At 33.0% G+C, this 25080-nt stretch overlaps 1 pseudogene; it reads left to right on the top strand.

Moving 5' to 3' along the window:
- Window positions 1-25080, top strand: part of LOC124961427 (complement factor H-like) — a 108326-nt pseudogene that overhangs the window by 18692 nt on the left and 64554 nt on the right.

Genomic DNA, 25080 nt, shown 5'->3' with positions numbered 1-25080 from the left:
TCAGTTGATGAATGGATAAAGAAACTGTGGCATATTTATACAATGGAATATTACTCCGCAATGAAGAATGATAAAATTATGGCATTTGTAGGCAAATGGTCGAAATTGGAGAATATCATGTTAAGTGAGATAAGCCAATCTCAAAAAACTAAAGGACGAATGATCTCGCTGATAAGCGGATGAGGACATATAATGGGTGGTGGGACGGGCTAGCATTAGGTTTAGGGTTAGGTTTAGAGTTAGGCTAAGGAGAGCGGTAAGAATGAAGGAAAGAAGGACTGTGTAGAGGGAAAAGAGGGGTGGGAGGGGTGGGAGGGGTGGGGGGGAGGGGAAAATATAATAAACATCATTACCCTATGTAAACGTAAAAAAATAAAAAAAAAAAATAAATTACATTAGAAATGAAATCCTCAATTTTATTATGCATTAGTATCTTGTGACATGCCAGTATTTGAGAATGATAGAACCAAAAGTAATGCCACCTGGTTTAAACTCAATGACAAGTTTGACTTTAAATGTGATGTTCCATTTGAAAACAGATTAAAACATGTCAAAGGATCCATAGTACATAAGGCCAATGGATGGTCTCATATGCCCATATGTTATGGTAAGTACTGCTTCAGAAATTTTTTTTTGTTTTCAATATAAAAATAAACGTGCATGTGTTCTATTTTTTAGAAATTTGAATTACCTAGAAACATTTTTAAGGACCAACAAGGAAATCACAATGGTCCTTCTGATTTAACAACTTGGAGGAAAGGGTGTTTTCAACATTCAAGATAGTAATGTGTTTCTAAAGCAGTGAAATAAATTAATGCCTCTTATAGGCCGTATACAAAGGATTGTTTTGGTTAGTAGATTAAATAGTCCATGTAACTTTTTTTGTCATATTTCTGTCATGTAATACAGACAATGCAATCTAATTACATTATTATGATGGTTCTGACTTCTTTAATGTGTCCAGTAAGAAGACTGTAAAACTGTGGTGGATTTGTCAATATGGAGCTCCTGTTGGAAGTACTGGGTTTGTTGGCAACAAGACCACTCAATTTTGTAACAGGAGGAAGGAAAGAACATGGGTGTGTAAATCTAATGGTGGAAAGAATCAGAAACTGATGGTTCTATTGTATTTTGAAATATGAGAAAAGGACATTGAGATTGAATAGTGCCTGAGGCAAAGAGGATGAAGAGCACTAGTAGAGTTTCAAGGCTTGAATTAAAATGGTGGCAGAATATTTCATACCTTGAGACTTGAGTGTCAGCATGGAGGAGCCACTCAAATTTAATTCATTTGGGATATCAAGAAATTCCTTTTGTAAGATAGGAGAAAATGATAAAGAATACAAACCCAGGTCTGCCTTTCTAGAATTTTCATTGCAGTATTGGAGAATAAAACCAAAATACAATGAATTAAGGTGAATGATAAACCAATTAATTAAAATAATCCAAGTATATTTTATATACCACCATTCAAAGAATCAAAAAAAAAAATCCAATGACTCAGAAAATAGGAGGCAACTGAAGCAAGGAAATGTTGAAAAATGTTCACTCTAAAGGGTTTCTGAATTTAGATAATTCAAAGATAGTAAATCCAGGAATCTGAACTGATAAGGGGAGAAAGATATATAGTAACATTAGAAGAATAGACAAGGGCTGGATCACAAAACTTTAGATTTTTTTCTACATGAGAGAGAGGCTTTTAAAATGATCTCTGTAATTATAAGGAGATCCATGCTTTGTGCAGCTAGAAGCTTTTACAATACCAAGTGACCATCTTCATAAAAGGGCTGGGGCATTAGCTCAGTGGTAGAGTGCTTGGCCAGTCCAAGGCTCTGATTTTAATCCCCCACACTGCAAAAATAAATAATATAAATTAAGAATGCAAGAGTTATGAACATATGATTCTCAAGACCTTTCCAATGTCACTAGACATGACTGGAAAATGTGAAGCTGTGAAGAAAAGGAGAGAAATTAGGAGCGACAGAAATAGCAATGGAAACTGTTGCCACCCGCGGCAACAGTCGTGTGGATATTGTTACCGCCTACAGCAACAATTGCCGGGGTATTTATCAGAGGTGGACTGGAAATGAACTACTTCTATTATCTTTCTCTTTAGTGCGCTGCTTTGTTGCTTGTTCACTTGTTCCCTAGCTTATAGAGGAAGAAAGGCTTTGAGAGGAGAGAGAGAGGCTTTGCATAAGAGAGACTTTGCTTAAGAGAGAGACTACACTTTCAGAGATCTATATCTTCTTAAAGTCCTGCATCCTGCAAACTAAAGGTGCGTACTATCACAGGTGCTTCTGTGATCTGCCATCTGCCTTCTGGGATCTATCAGAGGTGCTGCTTATACGATGGTGCTTCCTATAGCTGTGTCTTATATTCCTAAGGCAGTCAATCAGTTTAGGATTAAGTAGCATGGTTGGAGTATGCGCTAAGGTACTAATTAAGAATGAGGAACATCTGTTGACCACTAGCACAAAGGAGACATTAACTAATTAGGCAAAAGTAGATCACACTGTGTTAACACTAATTTTGTGCCACACCTCTTAGCTCAACCCCAGCCAGCCGCCACCTTAGGGTTACCCAAACATGTCTTCTGCACGAAACTAATTGAGTGAAAGTAACTTTTTATTGCCAATTTTAGAAAGATTCATGACCAAGTGAACACACAGTTTTCTAGGAGAGTGTAACTCTCCAAAAACTGAATATATGACAACTTAGTATTTTGCTTCAGCCATGTAGGAGAAAACTGCATATAGATTGACAGATATTCAAATGTCCTGGGAGTTCTTTTCTATGAGGAGATGTTTATGCTATTATCATAAACCACTTAAGCAAAACAGGTTTATAGATATCTTGAAGTAAATACCTTACAGTAAAAAATCCTTACTAATATTTCCATATGTCAGTACTAAGTTATATGATTTTGACTGGTAGACAAAGACAAATGATTCTCCTCCGGTGTTGGTTCATTCACATTTCTCTTTAAATTTCACTTTTAGTTATTATCTCTATAGAAATACGGCAGTTTTTTAATACTCAACAGTCAAAACCATTTTTTTCTTATTAAGGCAGTGCTTTCTATAATATGATGATATCAAGAATTTATATATAATGGACACAAAATGAATACACATACACACATACAAAATAACTTTTAGGTTTGGGAAATTTTCTGATACCATTTCATTGAAAAGATTGTCGATTCCTTTGATTTATGTCACTGAGCCTTCATCTAACCTGATAGATCTTCAATTTGGTCCTTTCAGGTAATCCCATAATTCTTGGAATTTCTGTTTATAGTTTCTTACCATTTTTCTCCATAGTCCACTTAATATTCATTATTACGTATTTTGGGATTGGGGATGTGGCCCAGTGGTAGAGCACTTGCACAGCATGCATGAGGCCCTAGGTTTAATCGTCATACTAAAAAAAAAAAAAAAAAAAGTAAAAATTATATATTTTGTCTTCATTACCTGAAACTCTGTCTTCCAAGTATTCTAGTCTGCTGGTGATACTTTCCATTGAATTTTTATTTGGTTCATTGATTTCTTCATTTTGAGGATTTTTCCTTGATGTTTTCAGAATCTCTATCTCTTTATTGAAGTGATCTTTCATTTCTTTGGTTTTCTTTCTGATTTCATTTCATTCCTTAAATAGTCCTTTACCTTGCAGATCAGTTTATGTACATTCTAATTTCTTTCTCTGACATATCTTCCACTGCGGTACCAATGGATTCTTTTATTGAAGTATCTTGGTTTGTTTGGGGTGATTCATTTCCTTGCCTTTTAATGTGTTTTGTGTGTCTACCCATCTAACAATATGGCTCTGAGTTAGAGTTTCAACCCTGTGGATCTGCAGTATCCCTGAAGGTTTCTAGTACCTAATCATTTAGGGGGAGACAAACATTAACAACCACCAATGCAATATACAGCATTAAACCAAACAGTTTCTGTAATGACATCTATAATGCAAAGTGTTAAAATAAACAGAAATGATATGTTCAGTCATTTCCCACAGTAAAAACATTAAGTTTGCAAGTGGATTTACAGTTTTGAATAGTGGACTGGGAGAGAACAGAAGTGATGTAGGATGTGATGATTATGAGGGCAGAGGAGAGAAGATAGAAGTAAAAACATTAAAGGAAGAGTGAAAGAGAGAACAATAGAGATTGGATGTTAGAAGAAGAAAAGAGAGAACTGAGAGAAAAAAACACATAAGGCAAAATTTTTAACATTAAAATAAAAATAAGGGCAAGGGATGTAGCTCAGTTGGTAGAATGCTTGCCTTGCAAACACAAGGGCTGGGTTCAATCTCCAGCACTGAAAAAATAAATAAATAGATAAATAAATAATAAAATGAATACAAAAAACCCTGAATTATACTAACCAACATCCTAGTCCTCAAAATACTGATCCATGAAAAATAATTGGTTTCAAAAATGCTAGAAATGAGGAAAAAAATGAATATGTATAAATGTCCATACCAACAAAGGTCACAATTTAACAAAGAAAAGAAAAAGGTCTTGAGAAAAATTAAAGTATTGTGTCTGTTGGAGTTCAAAATGTTTCAACTTCCTTTCTCAGCAGTGTTAGGTGGGATTGCTGGGCAGAGAAAGGTAATCCTGTAGATTGAACTCCTGAAGGCAGGGTTTAGGCTTGGGTGGCCTCCAGGTTCTTCCTTGAATACCAGTTGGTCTGGAGAATTTCAATCAGTGCGCCTCCTTAGCTCAGCAATTTTTGGTCCATTCTGGAAGATTGCACCCCAGGGATCTTCCCTGGGTTCCACTCGTGTGGCTGAGGAGCCAGATTTTAATCTACTACATCACCTGTGGACTCCACACTTCCTGGTCTTGGGTTCAGTCTCCAAACTCAATCTCTCCTGCCCCAACCCTTTTATTCCCAGTCAGGCACAACTCTCCCAGCTAGTTCTGCAAACAGCAGATTTGGAGTGGGAGGGTGAGAACCAGGTGGGTTTCCACAACCAGTTGTCCACTGTGTAAACCTCTCTCCACATTTGATTTTCTCCTGGTCACTTAGACACACCCTATGTCATGCAGTGTGATTTCACCAGGCCTTTATTTGGGTTTGCCAGGAATCAGCTTCCACAGCTGGTGGCCATCACATCAGGATTGCAAAATGGTTCTTTCTTTCTTCTGCACACAGCCTGGAGGGAAGGTGGCTTCTTTCCCACACAAGAGTATTACGCAGCACACCTTTCAGTTTAGTTGGGCAGTGTCTTTGATCTCTGAACTCTCCATATTCAGACACAGCTCAAGCCTACCCTAACTGTGAGTTCTTTTAATTCCATTATCCCTCCACTTTGTTCATGGAGGGGCTACTCTGACAGGTGCCTCCAACTGTGGCAGCAGCTGTGTCAGTGGGATTTCTTCCTTATTTTATTATATCCAGCCTCCTGAGTCCCCCATCGCTTCGAATGTGTAGCATTAAATACCAGAATGTTCGCCATCCTTTGTTGTTGTTGTTGTTCACCCACCTTGCTGAGAAGCTGCCTATCCCCTTTCTTGGTTTCATGCCACAGAGCCCCCACAAAAGCAACCTTCTCTCTTCCATCATCTTGAAACCCCCTCCAAAGTCAAAAGAAATTTTATGTAAAAGATTGTAATAGAAGTCGGGAGAGGAATCCCAGTGACTTTCATTCAAGTGTGGTTTTCCTCAAGTAATTGGCAAAACTCAAAACAATTACAAAATTAATTTTGGAGGGCTTTTGGGGATTGATTCCAGACCCTTACACCTGCTAAGCATGAGCTGCATCCCAGCCCCACAGCAAAAATTTTAAGTTAGTTTTTGATGCATTAATTTTTAAAATAGTTTTTATTGTACATCTAATTTGATAAGTGTTTTAGTGCTTTACTGTTGCTAGTATGCATTTTCTTTCTACTATGGTTCTAATTTTCTAATTGTGGCCTTTAATTTTATGAATTTGTGAGGAAGAGTAATTCCAAATAAGAAAAGTGATTTTTCGATATCATTTACTAAAGTCACCTACTTTTTAAAAACTAAAAAATGAGATTTTATATGTTATTCCTTGTTTGAATTAAAATAATTAATAATCATAAAATATAATAAAATGATTGAATATTAATATAAGAATTCAAAGCACTTAGAATATGAGTATCAGTTTGGCCTTGAACTATTGCTTAATTTTGTTCTTTATTTGTAATATATTAATTACACAATTTTTATTATTCCTCTAACTTCAATACATTAGAATTGCTTTTTTATATGAACTATTTTTTCAATAATATTAAACAGAAAAGCCAGTTTTTTAAAATGTGCAATTTAAAATTTGTACAAAGTTGATTTTTTTAATAAGTGAAAATAATGTCATGTTTTGAGAGTACAATAATGTAACATTAAATTTTACAAATATCGGCAATAAGTCATATTCAGTGAAAACTCATTGAATTTGGAAACTAAATTTTAGGACAGATATATTGCCATTCAATACCACCACATTTCTCAGCATCCTATACAAATAAAGTTAGAGAGGAAATAAAACCTAATATGTAACATTTTTTCCAGGAAGAGGATTTGTCTGAATCTCTCCTGCATGCATTGCTAAACACCTACCTCATTTTTACATGATATGTAAAATTTAATTTGTCAAAGATTAATTACATATTAAATTATTTTATTTTTTATTTTAGAGAGGGAATGCACAATTACTGAAATCGAAAAATTCTTAATTGCTGATCCCAAGAAAGAAAAATATAAAGTCAGAGAATTGTTGAAATTTTTCTGCCAATCAGGACTTACAAGAGTTGGACCAGATTCAGTGCAGTGCAACTATTTTGGATGTTCCCCTAATATTCCAGTATGAAAAGGTGAAGATTTATCTGACTGTTGTAGAAATAATTATTAGAATTTTGAATATAAATTTTTTCTTCAATATTTTATTGGCTTCCACAGTGTCTATAATCCAGTTCATGAAATTGTTGATATGTGTTGTGTGGTAGAAAGCACAAACTAGTTTAAGAATTTAATCACCAGTTATTTCTTGAAATATGTATTGAAAGTATTCATATATACAAATATGGTGACTGAGACTACAGAGACTTACTTTATACTTTTAGTTTTTCCTCCACTGCTACCATTAATACTGGACATTTTATATAGTTCAGGACTTCTCTCAAGTTTCATAGAGTACATCAAGACAATATTTGAATAGTTAATTCAATGGAGTGTATTAGGAAATCAGTTAAAAATGTAGATCGAGTGCTTGTCACATTGATGATACTTTCTCAAAAAGTTATGTAAAATGCTACTAAAGAATGAAAAATTAATATAATTTCCACAACCACATTTGCTAACAGTTTGCATGAATCTTCAAAGTATCTTCATTATTGAAAATATTTAAAGCTTTAAAAATACTTCCAATGCTTTTATAATAGAAGCAATTCAACTTGGATACATAACTGCACCGTAAATGTTTATTTTCATTAAGAATTCCATAATGAATCATATGATAAATAATCAATTCCTAAAAATTTTTCCATTTCTCTGGATTTTTAAAGTGCAAAACAGACAACCATTAACCATTGTTTCTGTTATAGAAGATGTACATTCATAAGGTCCACCTCCTCTACTCCTTAATGGAAAAGTTCAGGACAAAATGGAAGAAGAATATGGACACAATGAGGTGGTAGGATATAATTGCAATCCCAGATTGCTGATGAAGGGACCTAATAAAATTCAATGTGTTGATGGAAAGTGGAGAACCTTGCCAATATGTACTGGTAATGTATTAAAAATATTAAATTGAAACTGAAACATTTTTGTATTTATTTGAACATACATACTGTGTCTTCATTATGAACATGTTTTTGTGAAATTTACATAGAGGATGAGAGAACATGTGGAGCTATACTGGAACTTGACCATGGCTCTGCCCAGCCTTCTGCCCCTCCATATTACCATGGGGATTCAGTGGAGTTCGAGTGTACAGAAAATGTCACAATGATTGGAGAGAGATCAATTACATGTATTAGTGGAATGTGGACCCAACTTCCTGTTTGTTGGTGAGAACACCCTTCTCAGATTCACACTTAATGAAGTTCAAGTTTTACATAGAAAATATTTGCAATCATATTTGTAAAATTTAGAGATATTCTTGAAAAAGTCTTAAAAATAATGAATTTTATTGCTCAGCATTTAATGAGTTTCCAGAAGAAATAAATAAAAGTATTAATAGAATATATTAATATTTCTATTTCTGCTAATATTATTTATCTTATAAGTGTAGAGTTAGATTTTACTTATAAATTGTCATATTATTAAAGTTTGAATACTTGTTACCAAGAAAATATAAGTACTTTGGAAACAACTGTTGTTTGTATATGGCGCTCTCTTTTTCAAAGAAATGAAGTCCACTAAATACCCACTTCCAACTAACTTGTCCTTATAAGAATCTTTTCTCTGTCAGAGATTCTATCAAGGATAACTTTTCATTTTCAAAGTTAGCAAGCTGAAGTTGATGTGCTGCCACATGGGTTGGCCATAGGCCTTCAATCAGTATTACAACTTAGTCACATGACACATCCAATGTTGGTCCAGGAAACAAATATCACTGATTAGTTTCACTCTGCCCTGTTGGGGATCAAGTCTTTGATGACCAAAGGAAGGGTTGTTCACTTTTTTTCTAGACTGAGTTCTTTCCTAGAGATTTTGTGGGTCCTTAATTCCAAGACTGTCCTAGGTTTCCAGTCTTACTTATTCATTGGATTTCTAGATATTAATTAATCCCAGAATGGGGTCAAGCTTCTCCAAGACAGGACTTATATTTGTTTTGTTCTCATGTGCTCTCAATACCCAGAAGACAGACAGACATATAGAAGCTATTCATTAAGTTTTTGTCAAATGAATCAATAAATTTTGTTGATTATTAACCCTACATTTTTTGCTAAACACATTCCTGGGAATAAAAGTGTCTTCAGACTTTTCTAACCTCACTCATCATTGTTCTTTTTTATATACAAATGGTTTCATCTCATTTCATATGGGAGGAAAACCCAAGTTAACAGTAGGCACAAGAACTCTCAACTTTTCATTCTAAATTACATGCAAACTTGTGCTACAATATTATTTCTTCTTATCTCACAGAGTTTTTCATCCTGTGGTTCATCTTCTGCCTACTGCCTACAGTCAGCTTCATATAAGCCCTTCCAGGTCTCATAGGTTGGTCTACAATTCTGCCTCTCAATATTCATTTCCTTTCCACTAGTCTAGCTATTCATGCTTCTCAAAAGATTTATTTCCTCCCAATAAACAAAAAATCCTTTCAGAAATAAATCAAATCCAGGGACACCATTCCCCTTGGCAACAGATAGATCTTTCTTTAGTTACTAGGACTTATACAACCTCTTGATTTTCCTTCCTCAACACTCTGGACCAGCCCAGGATGAGATCAATTCTCAAGTACCACATGTGTTTTAACTTCACACTTTATTGTTTTTCTAAGATTGGTTTAGTCTTACTGGGCTTTGCTAGTTACTGACTTTGCTCTGCTGTGTTCATCCTCACTTCAGTCTGCTTTTCAAATTGTTAATAACAAATATTATCAGAGACCTATACAGACATTTTATCAAATTCAAACAGAATTCTCATCTTCCCCGAATTATTGAAGTATTTGGTACATTAAATGCTTCTGTAGTACTTCACTCCTACCAGAGTCGGCAAAATGTTTTTATTTTGGCATTATAATATTATTTGACTATAGTATGATCTGGTATATAGTTTCTCAAAGACTCTAAGGATGGAAAAAGAGAATATAATTTTAAAGCACCCAATTTCTTTTGCTTTTTATGGTGTGGGGATTAAACTCAGGGCCTGGAAATGGCATGCAAGCATTCAAACACTAGGTAATACTCTGAATGAAAGTGCTCAATTTCTTATTCCAAGGATCGATCTCTCTCTCTCTCTCTCTCTCTCTCTCTCTCTCTCTCTCTCTCTCTCTCTCTCATCTCTCTCTCTCTCTCTCTCTCTTTCTTTCTTCCTAACTCTTGCTCTTGCTCTCTGTCTCTCTCTGATCATATAATGAATTTGCTTAAATATTCACGTCTTTTTCTATATATTCAAGACAGATTTTATAATATTATGTTATCCTGCTAAAAAATACATTTGAACTAACAACCTGCTATATATCCATAGATAATGTTTTTATTTTGATATTTTAGGAAAATATAACGGTGGTTGCAATTAGGAAAGCAAATGAATATAAAACTTTTGCACAAATTTGAAATGTGGGACCAAATTTAGTCTTTTGATAACTATTTACTATGCAGATCTTCTGAGAAAATGAGGCTCTTGTACTCTTTCAGTTCCCAAACTACAAAATATCTTAGTAACAGATATTTTCTCTGATATTTCAAAGACAGGACATGAGAATTACATTCATACAAAAGCACGCATCTCATGCAGTGGTGACCAGGATTAATTTGTTGATAGAATTTAGAGGCTTAAGTCACAATTTCATTTTACAATTGTGAAATACAATTTCATTATACTGTACAGCTAATGTTAGGTTGGTTTGATTCTTATAATTGATCTCTTCATGGAAACATTTTCATTTCATAGCAACAGATCAACTTGAGAAGTGCAAAGCACCAAGGTTAATTGTATATGAGGCAAATCAATCAGATAAAAATGAATATAATCATAATTTTAACCTAAGTTACAAATGTAGGGGAGTACTGGGATAGAAATATTCAATCTGTATCAATGGAACATGGGATCGTGAATCAACTCGCACAAGTAAGTTCTTATTTACAATGTTTTCTAAAATTTATTCCTTTTTCCTGACTTACAAAAGGAGTATTTTGTGTTTTTAAAGAGTTTAGCTATTTATTGATACCAACACTTTTTTGCAAGGTAAATTTTGTCTCTGTCTGCCTTGAAAATTCTGGGTTGTACCGAATCCTGCAATTCAATTGAATAGCAAAGAGCATTGCAGTCTTAGTTTTTCATATCTGTGTTTTTCTCTCTAATTGTGGGCACTACTTCAATATTTTTGAAGGACTAGAATATATAGGACGTACTGCCATACCAATAAAAGAAACGAAATCTATGACATATATTTTAACTTGATAATTTTATTTTTTAAAGGAAACAAAATTACATGAAGTACACATGTTCTTCTACATTTTCTTACTGAAGCATTATAACTTTATAGTATTCTAATTTAGTTTTATCACCTTATATTAATTTCAAGTACAGGATTAAGTAGGAGTTGATTTTTTTTTCTCTGTATAGATAGCCAGTTTTTCAAGCAATATGTAGGAAAAGAATCAATTTACTATAGAAGAATTAATTTATTTCAGCAGTCTCCATTCAATATTTTACCATAATTGTCATGTTATTTTGGGATTTCTCTAGATGGTATTCATCCAATTGTAGGAGTTCTCTTTCTGTTCCTAGTTAACTGAGAAATTTTGATCATTGGGGGATGTTGAATACTGTTAAATTCATTTTCTTTATGTGTTGACAATACAGTGAATTTTACGTTTATGTGCACACATATGTATAAAGAATCTTAAATCTTTCATTCTTGAGGAAAAACTCTTGTGTGTTTATGACATGATACAACTCAGTTCTACTGTGCTGCATCCTGTAAATTTTGGCAAGTTGTATTTTCATTTCCATGTGCCTCAAGATACTTTCTAATTTCTCTTTTGATTTCTTCTTTGGCCTGTTGGTTATTTTTATGTTTGGATAATTTTTCCCCAAAACACTCATGTGCATGATATTGCAGGAATATCATGCAGAAGTCATATGATTAGACAACAGCTGTGACCTAATCAGTGGATTAATCCATTTGATGGATTATTAGTTTGAAAAGACTACTGTACTGGGTGGTGACTATAGGCAGGTAAGATATAATGAGGAGGAACATTGCAGGGGGTGGGCCTTTGGGCATTTGCAATATACTACATTTGGAATATACTACATTTCATCATTACTTTGAGACAATTGACACAAGATCTAATCCTTTGGGTGGTCCCTCAGAAAAGTCAGAGCATTTGACACAAGCTCCCCACTTTCTGTTCTTGCCCAGTGAAAATCTGGAAACTGGATTTTATTTTCAATTGTGTAACTCTGTGCTGTTGGTGAGGGTATGAATAGACTTGAATTTTCCTACTGGCTTTGATGGATTTGTTTAGGGCTCACCTCACATTAGGAACATTTCAACCACTTTCTAGATTTCACTCCAAGGGAATTGGTTCATGTATTGTTGACCAATGTGTCTTTGGGGAAAAGGAGGATTGAGGATTCCTAGTTTGTCACTCCCTTGTTTTATTCTTGATTTTATGTTTGCATTTATCAGATTCTTTATCATTTCTGTGTTAGTCAGCTTTTCATTGCTATGTTAAAACACCTGACAATAACAGCTTAGGGAAGGAAAAGTTTACTTGGGGCTCACAGTTTCAGAGGTTTATTTCATGGTTGTCCAAATCCATTGCTCTGAGCCTTGAGATGAGGCAGGATATAATAGCAGGAGACCATAGCAGAGAAGAATTGGTTGAATCTTGGTAGCTCAGAAGCAGAGAGGGGAGTCACAGGGATGATGAACACCCTTCCAGGGTATATTCCCAGTGACCCACCTCCCCTACATTTAACATTCCATCCATTCAAACTGGAATGGTTTGATTAGGATAGAGCTCTCACAATTCAATCATTTCACCTCTGAACATTTCTGCATTAACACAGGAAGTTTTGGGCAAAATCATAATGGTTTATACAATTTTATTAATAATTTTAGTAACCAGTTTTAACACTCTAATTTTTTCCATTTTCTCTTTTCCATACTTACATTTTTAAAGTTTCTCTTTTTAGTTTTGCTTTTTATCTTCTCTTTCTTAAATTTTGTCAATTTTCTGATCAACTAACTGTATTGTTTTCTTCCTTCTATAGACTTTGAATTTAATTTATTACTACCCTTAATTTTTATGTTATTCATTCTTTCTGTGCATGGTTCTGGGGATATCATTCAGGGACTTACATCTCCATCACTAGGCAGGCATTCCATGTCTAAGGTATGTCCTTAGCCCACTACCATCATTTTAAGTTAGAAATTAATGCATGAATTTCAATCATCATACTTCTAAAATAAAAACATCAAATCCCCATTTTTTAAAGACCTGTTCCAGCTGTGTCCCACAAAGTTAGTTGTATAATATGTATATGAATATTTAACTATGTATTTTATAAATAAAAATGTATGTATTTTTTAAATGTGTTTATTCATAAACACAAATTGTATGTATTATATATAATGTTATTTATATTATACATGTAATTTATTTGTAATTTTTATTCCCTTTGAAATATATTCTGATTTTCCTTGTGATTTGTCCTTAAGCTCAACAATTATTATTTTGAAGTATATGCTTTCATTTCCAAATTTTTTTTTACATAATTTATTCTTACTAGACTATGTAGTCATGTAATTCTGTTCTCAGAAATACTATGCAATAGTTCAAATCATGATTTTTTTATTTCACTATATGTTGTCTATCTAATTTATAACTCCATTTCCACATAGAATATGCATATATTCTTGTAGTAAGATTAGGTTAAAGTGAGTAATAGTGTTTTTCAAATTGATCCATATAGTTTCATAATATTTTATCTATTTGTTCAATAAGTCTTAGCATGCATTGTGTCAATATTGTTATGTAGGATTATGCCTTTTTCTTCTTCAGTTCTTTTTTTGTTGTACGTATTTTGATATTTTTAGATATATACATGTATTCAAGATTGGTTTGTCCTTGTGAAGTAACTCTTTTATAGTTATAAAATACTTATTTCCAAGTTTTTAAAGACTTGTCCTAAGGTATATATTATCTAATTTTAAGGCAGCCAGGTCTTAAAATAATTGACCATACCAGTGTGATATAGAAAATCTAAATGAATTTTAAATCATCAACTTCTTAAAACATTTTCTTGAAATTAAAATTACAAATTCAAGTAATGAAAGAGTTAAGTACATATAATAAATGCTTATTTTAGAAATTTGGAAAATTGGAAAACAAGAACTTCTTTATCAATTGCTTAATACCAAAAATACTGTAAATTAATAACAGTAATTGCAGAATAATCTGAAATCTATGTAATAGAACAAATGCAGAGATATTGATAGCATTAAACATACATTAGGAAACAAAGAACAAAATAAAAGAAACATATAATCTAGAAATCAGAAAAGAAGACACCTAAGGAAAATAGGAAAATAAACATGAAAATACATTGAAAGATATGTCAAAATATTTAAGAATAGAAATAAGAAAATAAGCAAAAACAGAAACCTTGGAGTAAATAATAGTCATGAATCAAGTTTGTTTAGTAAACTATGTCCATGAGCTGTTAACAGCATTGACAAACACTTGAAAAGATTTACCGTACTTTCCAGTGTACACTTTTCTTTCTCTTTGCCTCTTTTTTTTATTTCAGATCAAGATATTTTATTAACAGCTACTACAAACAATAATATAGCTCAATTAGTTTATCAAGTACATAATCTGCATACAAAAATCCATAGTTTATTCAATCTTTTGGAAGATTCAATGGAAGAAAATATTTCACATGCAACAATAACAAAAATTATATTAAGGTTCGTCAATAAAAATGTGAGATTTATTAAAAATTAAAATACCACTGAAGCAAAAATATAGCTTTTCTTCAACTAGAAGGACCATATTAGCTTGTAAATTAATTTGTAAATTTAAGAAAATCTCAATGAAAGCTTAACAGTTTAAAGCTATATCACCTGATGCTAAAGTTAGCGGAGAGAAAATTAAACATAGAAGTGGGACCAGAACTAAAACACATTAAGGCATTTTTAAAAGCCTAAATAATTTAAGAGTATCATACTGGCCTATGAGTAAAACAAATGCCCAGATGTAAGTTCACTCTGATTCATATAGAAATTGAATGTATAAAGAGGTCATCATCTCAAATCACTGGGAAAAAGAAGTAGTAAATAAATGTTATAGGGATAAGTAAAGTAATATCCCTGCCTTACCTCCTATACAATGATAAATTTCAAATGAACCAAAGATATTTTTACATAACACAACCATTAATGAATAATAAGAAAACTCAAAAAACTTTTTTACACAACTGGAGATAGCAAGATCTAACTTTTCATGATTCAGAATCCCCAAGTCAAAAATTATTTCACTGGTACTTTTTGTTACATAAAAATCAATTTTTTATGGAAAGAAGCATCATAAACAAACTTTTTTAGGAAGGCAACTAAGGGAGATATTTACAGCTCATATCACAAAGAGCTATCCTTCCTAACATGTAAATTGACAAAATCATAACCCTTTCAAAACAGAAAAAGGAAGTCAAATTTGCTAGCAATAAATAAGATAGTTAACTTCACATATTCTTCTCACTTTCAGAAATCAAATAGACTACAACAATAATTCTGGGTGACTTTAATACACTGTGGTCAGAATGTATGAGAAAATACTTTCCCCTCTGGATTTCTATTACTAGAGTATGTTAGCTAACTTTGAATTTTTCCCAATGGAGAGAGAGAAAACACTCTTTCATCTGAAGTTTTAATTTACATTTCTCTCTGCCTCTTTTTTTTTTTTTTTTGTAGTGCCAGGGATTGAACCCAGGGCCTTGTGCAAGCAAGGCAAGCACTCTACCAACTGAGCTATGGTCCCAGCCCTATATTTCTCTTTATTCGTGAGTGAAGTTAACTCTTGTTGTTTATTAATAGCAGATCTAATTTCCTTTTTCTATGTTTTGAAAGGGTTATGATTTTTGTCAACTTACATGCATAACGCTTTTAATGAAGCAAAAAACACAGTAGAATAGAGAAAGCAAGCTTAAGGAATCAGAGGTTCAATTACTTCCAGATTCACCCAGAGCCCTTCCCCATTCAAATGGAATATAGTTCATTTTCACATTATAAACCATCTAGCTGCATCTGAGGTATTTTAGTTTTATAGGAACTCAGATATTAAGTTTGAGAGGGGTCTTTTATACCCTACTAATTTTGTAAATACAGTTAAATTGTGTAGTCATTAAACTGGGTGTATACCATCAATTTATATACCCCTAGGTATTGGGGTTTCTGCCATGTCCCATGTGGATGAGGAAAGGATTAACTGCTGGAGGATGATGTTGGCTGTAAATCGATCAATTACCCATTAACTTATCTAACCAATAAACAAACAAGAGCCAGCACTCTTTTTAAATAATTGGCAGTATAAGGAAACTGGCCATACCAGATCTGGCCTCTAACAACATGGAGTAGCCCAACTCTCCTTATTTATAGTAACACAGGTAAAGGGGCCAGGACTGGGAAGGGCTTCTTCTGTGATGAACAGGATGTGGTGGAGTTAGGGAACTCAATTTGTTCAGGAAAACTATCATATAACCAGACCGGAAACCACTCCCACACAGGGCCCCACACTCCAATGGCTGTCAGTTCCTGGGAGTCAGGCCTCAATATCCCATGGCTTAACCACATCTGATTCTCCTAGATAAGGATGACTTCCCACACCTAGGCAGTGTAGGTGTGCCTCTAAATGGTAGGTTCAGGAGGGCTGAAACTTGAAATAGCACCCTGTAAACATATTTAGTGGTCTAGAGGCAATAAACATATTTAGTGATCTAGAGGCAATACCATATTGATTGTTAACTATCTGCAAATTTTTCCTCTGGCTAATCAGCTTCTGTTGGTAGATTATTTCAGAAGGGTCTTAATGCAGTCTCAATATATTTGTTCATGCATATTTCTAAAAAGAAATTCATTGCGTACTTTATTTAATACTTGTTATTTAAAGTGTATCATTCAGCTAAGATTATCTAAAGATTACAAATAATAAGTTTCTTATAAATAAGGAAGTTTGCTTAAAAAGAAGGAATGGGTAAAATGATAAGGAGGAGCATAAAAATAGGTAATACTAAACTACTGTGTGAATTGAAAAGTATAACATAAATAAACATGCAACATAATTACATCATCATACAGGACTATTGAATTTTCTATTTTTGGAATATATTTTAAATATATTCAAATGATTATTTTTTATTGAAAAAATCTAATTTTAATATTTTCTAGAGGAGTAAAGAGACTCCTGTCCACCTCCACCTCAGATTCCCAGTGCTGAAGATGTGACAACAACAGTGAAATATCAGGATGGAGAAAAAGTGTCTGTTCTTTGCAAGAAAATTATCTGATTCAGGAAGCAGTAGAAATCATGTGCAAAAATGGAGATGGCTGTGAATACCACGCTGTGTTGGTCAGTAGTGTGCAGCTTGCTTTATAACATGCTTTCAATTGAAGCTAAGAATCCCTTTGCTTTATGTAAATGAAATAGATGAAGACCTTTTTCTCTATCACACTGTATCCTGAAACTGTAAGTTATGATTCAGGTACATAAATCAGTGACCAGCTTTCATTTCTGTCATCAAAATTGGACAACACGTTGCGATATTATGTAAATAGCAGATAAATTTTCTCTTTATGGCTGTTTTTCATATACTAAGGTAGACACAAATCAAGGGGGATAGTGGACAAGAGGATAGCATAGATATTGTGGTGATGTAACTCAATAGTATTTGATTTTAGTTTTCATTTAGATGTTTTATTTATGTTTCACCCTTTGATTCCTATTTCTCACATAGCAAAACTTCCATGTTCTCAACCGCCTGGATTAGACCATGGAACCATGAGTCCATCTAGATTTTCAGAAGAATGGAAAGAAATAAATGAATCCAGAATAAATGCACATGGCACTAAATTGCATTATATTTGTGAAGATGGTTTTACAACTTCTGAGGATGATGGGATAACATGACATGGACATGTGTGTATGTGAGGACTATATGAAAACTTGAATTCTGATCTCCTCTATATACACTGAAAAGTATTATCAAATACTGTAATTTTCCTTCAGACATTAAACACAATTAATGAACTGATGAGGAAAACATCTATTATATATTTTTCCTTTTATCAGTTACATTGTTCTTTTCTCTCTCCTGAAGACTCAATCTTCTTCGGTCATCTTTTCATTTCTGTATGAAGAATGTTTTCAGTTAGACTTTAATGATAACTCTTAGAGACAGATTCTCTTGATCTTTTTTGTAAAAAAAATGCCTTTATTTATGCCTTTATTCTAAAGCACAGTGTCACTGCATATAGAGGTGGAGGTTGACAACTTTCTTCTTTCACTTCCTTGTGGCCTCCATGGCCATGAATGAGAAGCCCACTGTCATTTAATATTAGTCAGGTATAGGTAATGTGGATTTTCTACCTTGCAGTTTTCAAGAATTTTTCCTTTATCTTCAAACAGATTCATTATGATATGTATTAACATGAGACTACACATCTTCTTGATTATCTACTTTTGTGCCTTGTGCCCAAGTTGTGAAATTGTTTTATTGAACTTATTTCTTCCCTCTTTCTGGGCCTCCAATGTTTTCTTTTTTTCTCAAGGTCTCTGAAGTTCAATTCATTGATATATTTTCAGTCTATCTTCTCTTGGTCTTGCAAGACTGCTCCCTCTCTTGTCCTTAGGTTAAAGGAATGAGGCTCCTCATGAGATTTTCCTTATTTATCTCTACCTGATATCATTCCTGGGATTAGCCTTTTCCAGTGTTCCATCTAGAATACACAAAAGCCCTAAAGTTAACTCATATAGCACATTATTTTCTATTCCTTGAGTTCTGAAGTTCCTAGTCAGAATGAATTCTCTGTACCTCCCAGAGTCTTCTTATATTGATATTTCAATTTTTTATATCCAAGGTTATAAATTATGCTTAGCAAAAGGAATACCTAAGAATGATTTTTACTTATCTTGACCAGATCAGGTAGAAAATATTTCCCTTTTATCTACTACAAATTTGCATTTTTGAATTTTTTCCAAGAAGTTATTTTTTCTTTTGTAATGAAAAGGAAAATCAAAAAGAAATCAGTAGGGACACAATAAATACTGCGTCATTTCATATATAAGAACAAGAAACTTTCTTAGTTTGTCTTTGCTATCTACCCATGCAGCATTTATTTTAGACATATATTTAGTACTAGATCTCTGCAAAATGGACACATTTTTGGATGGTTTATTTGTGCCTGCAGTGAGATGAGAGGAAGAGTTTAAAAATGTAACCCTCATTTTCTGTGATTAATATTTTTTCAAGTGATCACTTGTTTCCAGAAATGATAAAGTCATGATGCTGTAGATAGTGATATGTTTGTGCTGGCTTTAATTGTATTCTGTATTTTGATTTGTTCTCTCTATAAATGAAATGGTATTTTTCAGATTCCACAGGAAAATGTGTTTCTCCTCCACCTGTTGAAAATGGAGACCTCACTTCATTCCCATCTTCAGTATATTCTCCAGCTTCATCGGTTGAATATCAGTGCCGGTCTTTGTATCAACTTCAAGGTAGCAAGACAATAGTGTGTAGAGCTGGAGAGTGGTCAGAACTGCCCAAATGTTTACGTAAGTACTTCAGTGTTCTCACGGGTCCTGGGAAAATCAGAGCCTGAATATGATACTTTGCTGTGTTCAATAGAACATTCACACATTAAAGAAGTTATATTCTGTGGAATGCTTCTCTAATAAGTATTAATATGTGAGGAAATAAATATTAATAAGTTATTTTTTATTTTAAAATAATAAATACAATTATATGTATTCTAGATATACAACATGAGGACTTCTAAAACTATATTTTAATTTTTTATTAGCCTGTATTAGTTGTCCATATTCATGGGGGTCATTGTGATATTTCCATATATGCATACACCCTGCCTGATTATATCCAACCTCCATCTACCCACCCTATGACTCAAACACTTCTCAACATCTAATGGTCACTATTCTACTTTCAGGTCACGCTTTTTAATATTCCACATATGAAAGAGAACACATGGGGCTTATCTTTCTATGTCTGGTTCTTTTCACTTAACATAATGACCTCCAGTTCTATCCTTTTCACTATAAATGGCAAGATTTAATACTTTATGGCTGAATAATATTTCCTTATTTAAATATGCCACTACCTTATCTATGGATCAACACATTCTCATTCAACATCTTCGCTATTGTGAATAACAGCAATAAACATGGGCATGCAAATATCCCTTTGGTATGTTGATTGATGTTTTCTTGGATATGTTCCCAGAAGCAGGATAGCTGGATCATATGGTAGATCAAATTTTAGGGTTTTGAGAAACGTTTTATTCTCCATAATGATTGTACTGATTTATATTCCTACCAAGTGTGCATTTTCCCTCCACATCCTTACCAACATTTGTAAAATTTCAGGGTTTATTTTTAATAATACACATTCTAACTGGGGTTATATAATACCTCAATGTAATTTTTATTTTCATTTCCCTGATGGCTAATGATATTGAGCATTATTTATGTATTTTTGACCATTTGTACTTCTTCTTTGAGATATCACAGATCATTGCCCAACATTTTATTGGATTACTTGTTTTTTGTTTTTTGATGTCTTTAAACACATATTCTAGATATTAACCCTTTGTCACAAGCATAGTTGGCAAGTGTTTCTTTTTCCCCCTCCATTCCACGGCTTGTCTCATTCTGTTATTTTTTAGCTGTCGAGAAGTTTTTCAATTTAATATATCGAATTTTTGCTCCTGTGCTTTTGTTATCTACCCGTAAAATTTTTGCTTGAACCAATTTATTATTTCTTCATTTTTTCCTTTTACTAATTTTAGAGTTTTTAGAGATTATATTTAAGCCTATGATATGTTTCAATTTAATTTTGTACGTGAAAAGAGGAGTGACGATTTAATCGTCTGTATATGGATATTCATTTTTACCAGCATTATTTATTGAAGAGGTGGTTCTTTAGCCAATGTTTTCCTTCTTTCTTTTTGGAAACTTTGTTAAGAATCAGTACTTAGAGATGCATGCATTTATCTATCTATCTATCTATAGCTATCTATCTGTCTATCTATCTATCTGTCTATCTATCAAGAGATTCTCTATTCCGTACCATTGGTCTAGGTGTCTGTATTTGTGCAAATAATATGGTGTTTTGGTTATTCTGGCTCTGTAGTATGTCTTGAAATCAGGTATTGTGATGCTTACAGCATTGTTTTTTTTTTTTCTCAAGATTTCTATACTTATTCAGGGTCTTTTTTACTTCCATAAGAATTTTAAAATTTTCTTCTGTGGTTTTGTGAGGAATATCATTTGTATTTTAAGGAGGATCATTTTTAATCTGTAAATTGCTTAAGGTATTATGGACATATTAACAACACAAATTCTTCCAGTCCTTGAACATGAGAAATCTCTTCATTTATTTTGTATGTTTTTCAATGTCTTTCATCATTGTGTGGTAGAGGTCTTTTGTTCTTTGTTGTGTTTGTTTGTTTGTTATACAGATCTGTGAATGGGATTGTTTTTATGATTTGTTTCTCAGCAATTTCATTATTGGTGTTGAAAATTCCCACTGATTTTTCTATGTTGATTTTGTTATCTTGCACCTTACTGACTTTATCCATTCTAATCGTCTCTTAGTGGAGTCTTTAGGTTTTCCTATATATTGAATCATTTGATCTGCAGACATGAATAATCTGGCTTCTCTCCTTCCAATTTGTTTGCTCTTTCTTTCTCTTATTTCACTGTTCTGGTTAAAATTTCTAGAACTATATTGAATAAGTGCTGGGAGAATGAACACCCTTGTTCCTGATCTTTGAGGAAATGTTTTCAACTTTTCTCACTTCAGTATATTGCCTGTGACTATGTCATATATAGCCTTTATGATGCTGAGGTATAATCTTTCCAAACTTTTTTTATTCAGGGATTTTATCAGGAAGTGATGTTGATTTTTTTTCAAGTGCTTTCTGTGTCTATTAATCCCATGATTTGTATCCTTCATTCTGTTAATGGCATGTATGATGTTTATTGATCTGCATATGTTGTACCATCCTTGCATCCCTGGGATGGAACCAATTTGTTTATGGTGAACAATCTTTATGATTCTCATGAACCAGATTTGCTAATATTTCGTTGAGAAATTTTTCATCTCTGTCCATGAGGATTATTAGTCTACAGTTTCTTTTATCTTGTGTTCTTATCTGCTATGCTACCAGAGTACCACAGAGAATGAATTGGGAAGGATTCCCTCTTTCCATTCTTTGCAATAACTAAGCTTGATGGGAGCTGGCCAACAGAGTGACAAAAGTGGCCAAACCAGTCTTTATTGGAAATTGGCTCTCGGTTAAAATCTCCAGCTCTCCGGGGTACACATCAGGGTAGAGAGCTAGAGGAAACCACAAATGGCCCTGGGTGCCCAGAGTCTTTACAGGCCGGGATAGGTGGGGGAAGGTTTGAGGGTTTAGTGTTCCTCAAGGGTTGGCTGGGGACTCCGTTGATTGATGGGCGGTTGCAAAACACTACTAAAGTTTATCTGCCAGCGTCAGATTGGTTGTTCTTTGGTGCATGTGAGCAGCCTGATGCTCCCCCCATACTTGCTGTGGGTTGCCGGGTGTCCAGCTTCCTCCTATGCGGCCGCTTAAATCCACCCTAATAATAACTTTAAAAGAAATGGAATAAGTTCTTCCTTAAAGAGGTTGAAAAATTAATAGGTAAATACATCTAGTTATGGACATTCCTAAACTTTTTTTTATTACTGATTTAATCTCATTACTCATTATTGATCTCTTCTGGTTTTATCTTTTCATGGTTTAATTTTGGCAGAACCTCTGTGTCTAAAAATTTATAAATTTCTTCTACATTTTCCAATTTGTTAGCATGTATTTTATCTTAATAATACATAATGATCCTTCATATTTCTGTGGTAGTGGTTATAATGTCTTCTTTTTCATTTCTTATTTTGAGTTGTCCCTTTTTTTGTCTTGATTTGTCTTATTAAAGGTGTATGCATCTTTCTTACCTTTTCTGATAACCAAATTTTTGTTTTATTAGTCTTTTCTACTGCTTGTTTGTGTGAGACACACTTTCTTATACATTTTTATAACTGAAACTTTGTAGCATTTGACCAAGATTTTAATTAAAGAAAATCCAGATATGTGGGAGGCTAAAGCAGGATAATCCCAAGTGTGAGGCCAGCCTTAGCAATTTAGTGAGATCCTGTCTCAAAATAATAATAATAATAACAAGAACAACAACAGTAATAATAATAATAATACTAGGACTCTAGTTGTAGCTCAGTTGTAAAGTGCTCCTGGTTTCAATCTCCAGTCCGAAAAAGAAAAAATCAGTCATCATGTCATGATGTTTTTACACTCTAAAATACTGAGCTCTTAATATGGTAATTAATCTTATGAGTTGATAATAAAATATAATCATATATTAACCACCTAATTTTACATCATTTTCCATTTTAACTGTATTTAAATCTATCTGGTATTCACAAAGAATTTGTTCAGAAAGAATTTTCAGGAAGAATTTCTGAAACATTAAAAAGTGTTCTACTTGAAAATCCCAAAGACTTGATAAAACACTCATCTTACTTAATATTTCATGTTCATTTCTTTCTTTCAGATGCATGTTTAATATCAGAAGAAATCTTGGAAAGACACAACATAAATTTCAGTTGGAAAGGTGAGGAAAATCTTTATTCTATGTCAGAATATTTGATTGAATTTAAGTAAAAACCTGGATATCAACCATTAGCAAAACAACTATTTCATACAAAGTGTTTTGATGGTCACATGGAGTATCCTCGTTGCACACAAAAAAATAGGTACCATTATTAATATCATTAAACTATGCACTTCAATTCAGAAGTTTTATTTAATTTAGTTTTTAGGTTTTTTTTTTGTTTAATTAATTTTTATTCATAAATCAGAATTTGTGTTGATCTGTGCTGATGTATTTCAAATCTCAGAGGCCAGAGTGACACATCTTAAAAGCACTGCATTCAGATTTGGCAAACCTGTTGCATCCTGTTCATAAAAAATCTATGGTAAGAAATTAAATTCAATTACTTCCATGTGTGTATCCATAATTCTCCAAACTCTAAAAGTTTTCAACATAACTTTTGAGGTTCTCTGAGACTTTGATTCACAGTGCATGGAAAGATACACTGTCCATCTTCAAAATTAAATTATCCAGAAACACGTAAAAACCAAATAAATGATGCCTTATATTAGTGAAAAATATAAGCAATTACTGATTATTGCTTATCAATCAATAAACAAATGTAAAAAAGATGACGTGTGAGCTTCCAAAGTATATGAATCTAGTACATTTAAAAATAAATCACAAAGAGGAATCCAAGTTTAATTGTATATATAACTATCATAACTGTAACTGTATAACCATGGAAAAAAGCATTGGCAGAAAAGGCCATACATTCTGTAAAAACTACATTTGAGTTAATAGATAAGAAGATTAAGTTGTTTAATTCCTTTAAAGAGACAGTCCCTAAGTTATGTTGGTTTAACTTATATTTTTTCTTTTCAACTGTAGTATGAAAGTGATATGTATTGTGAAGAAACTGTATTTTAATTTGTTTCTAAGGCTAGAAATACATGGTAGAGTACTTTTATGGTATTGGTTAAAAATAGTTAACAGCATCCAGTTGGCCTTGTGATCAACAAAGTAAGCAATCAATATCTACAGAGTTCTGCTTTGCTAAGCTATGATATATGACAGGTTGGGGATATTAAATGCATGTTCAACCTAAAATAATTTCAATTTAACACAGGTTAATCGGGATGTAACCGCACTGTAAGTTGAGGAGTATCAGCATTATCTATATTGTAAAATTTTCAGTCTTCAATATAATCAGTTTTGAATCTTAAGAATAAGTTATTTAAAGATAATAATGTCCAAAAAGCAAGGTGATCATGTGTAGAAATATAGACCTCATTGGTAATGATGTCAAGGTCAAATGATGCTTGAATGAATTTTTTGTTATAGAAAATTTTTTTTCTAGTTTAACAATTTCAGTAACAAGATTTTGAAGTGTAATTTTTATCTCTTTACATTTCAGATAGCACTATTTAGTTAAAATCAATTTGAATAGAAACATCTTTGATTTTTAAAAGGTATAATGTTTAGGATGAAAATAAAGATAAAAA

Source organism: Sciurus carolinensis, chromosome 12 (assembly GCF_902686445.1).
Source record: "Sciurus carolinensis chromosome 12, mSciCar1.2, whole genome shotgun sequence".
NCBI lineage: Eukaryota > Metazoa > Chordata > Mammalia > Rodentia > Sciuridae > Sciurus > Sciurus carolinensis.
Note: the sequence above shows the minus strand (reverse complement) of the source record. Positions and strands in the feature narration are given on the sequence as shown.